This window comes from Lynx canadensis, chromosome C2 (assembly GCF_007474595.2).
Source record: "Lynx canadensis isolate LIC74 chromosome C2, mLynCan4.pri.v2, whole genome shotgun sequence".
Taxonomy (NCBI): domain Eukaryota; kingdom Metazoa; phylum Chordata; class Mammalia; order Carnivora; family Felidae; genus Lynx; species Lynx canadensis.
Window position 1 is genome coordinate 77,455,437 of NC_044311.2, and position 1,865 is coordinate 77,457,301.

Here is a 1,865-nt window from a genome sequence, read left to right on the forward strand (position 1 = left end):
TATATCTATAAAGTCCATCTGGTCTAATGTGTTGTTCAAAGATACTGTTTCTTCATTTTCTGCCTGTATGACCTATTCATTGATGTAGGTGGGATGTTAAACTTCCCCATTATTATTGTATTAGCATCAGTTTCTCCCTTTATGTTTATTAATGTTTGCTTTATGTATTTAGGTGTTCCCCTTTTGGGTGCATAGATATTTACAATTGTTATTCTCTTGTTGGATTGATCCCATTATTATGTAATGACATTCTTTGTCTCTTGATACAGTCTTTGTTTTAAAGTCTATTTTGTCAGATGTAAGTATTGCTACCTGGCTCTTTTTTTGATTCCTTTTACATGGAGTATCTTTTTTTATTCTTCACTTTTGGTCTATATGTGTCTTCACATCTGAAGTGAGTATTTCTCTCTCTTTTTTTTTTTTTATCATGTTTTCCTTTTAATTGACTACTTAATTCACATTGTTTCTTCTCTTGGCTGTTATTTTGGTAACAATTACGTCCCCACCTCTCAAGAACATTGTTTCCCAGCAGGCTCACACAGAGCCATTGTGAACACAGGCCCCAAACTAGGGTTTTTGGAATAACAACAACAACAAAAATAGCCTTTCTTTTCACCTAGGAAGGGATTGTGAATCAGAGGGTCCAAAGCTCCAGTTTCCAAACACAGAAAACACTGGGAGTCGAGGTAAAAATGGAAACCAAAATGCATCAGAAATGAAATATAGTATTCCCTCATATATTCAAGGTCAGGATGGTTTTCGAGAAAGAAGTATCTGATCATTTGGCCTCTTGTATTAGGAATGGCCCCACTCCAGCATTTGTAAAGAAAGATGTTCTTGTTTCTATTTCACTTCCTAAAGGGGTATGAAATCTAATATAATCAGTAAGAATAAATCAGCTCACTCACAAGATACTCCCAGATAATGTGCTGATCATAGCACATTATTTCAAAGTGACAAAATTCAGGATAATCTGAGAAAAGAATTCAAAAGTGACAGCTACATTTGCTGATAGGTTTATGTGAGACACACATACATGTTTTTCCAGTGTATATGTCAAAAGACCAAGACCATCAAGATCATCAAAATAAGTTATTTTGTACATTATAATGCACAGAACAACAGAGGGAAGGACAGTTTCTCAGAGAATGACCAAAAGGCATTTTGCAAAAGGTTCATATCACTCCTAGGCAGAAGGACTGGAGCCCAGTGCCTTATGTCCTTTTATTAGTTTGACCCCTCCTCTTCTTTGGTTGCAGTGGCCTCAGTGGGAGCTGTCTCTTCTAAACGTTCTGCTGACTTTTCCTCTTCCTCCTCCACCTCCTCCTCATCCTCCTGGGAATAGAGGTCGGGTATTTCTGCATACATTCCTGCATGACCCAGAACTGGTCTACACAGTCTGACCCCTTGACATCCTCTGTGCTATGGTAGAAGCAGGAAAAGGCTGACTTGAACTGTTCCTCATAGGGGCCACTGGCCATTCCCCCAAGACATGGGCAGTTCCAATTAATGTCTCCATTTGGCAGGATCAATCCATGCTCTTCATACGGATCATTGGGGTCATCAGCCACCAGCTCTGCTTTGCTGGAGTTTAATGGTCTTCTTTGGTCACAAATATAATTAAATCCTTCCCTTCCTGCCAGCAGTAGGCCATGGTTTGCAGCTCAGGCACTCAGACCTCCCAGCAATAGTGGTGGGGGTAGCACAAGCAGAGGAGGGCTCACAGCTGTGACCTCTGAAATGAGTCTCTTGTAGGAAGCATATAGATTTTTGTTGTTTTTTTAATCCATTCCACCACCCCCATGTCTTTTGATTAGAGCATTTAGACCATTTATATTTAAAGTAATTATTGACAGGAATGTACT

The 1,865-nt window shown here is 39.3% G+C and overlaps 1 pseudogene; it reads right to left on the bottom strand.

The window, feature by feature from the left end:
* Nucleotides 1-1,227: 1,227 nt before the first annotated feature.
* On the bottom strand, nucleotides 1,228-1,654 carry LOC115523047 (annotated as a pseudogene).
* Nucleotides 1,655-1,865: the final 211 nt, after the last annotated feature.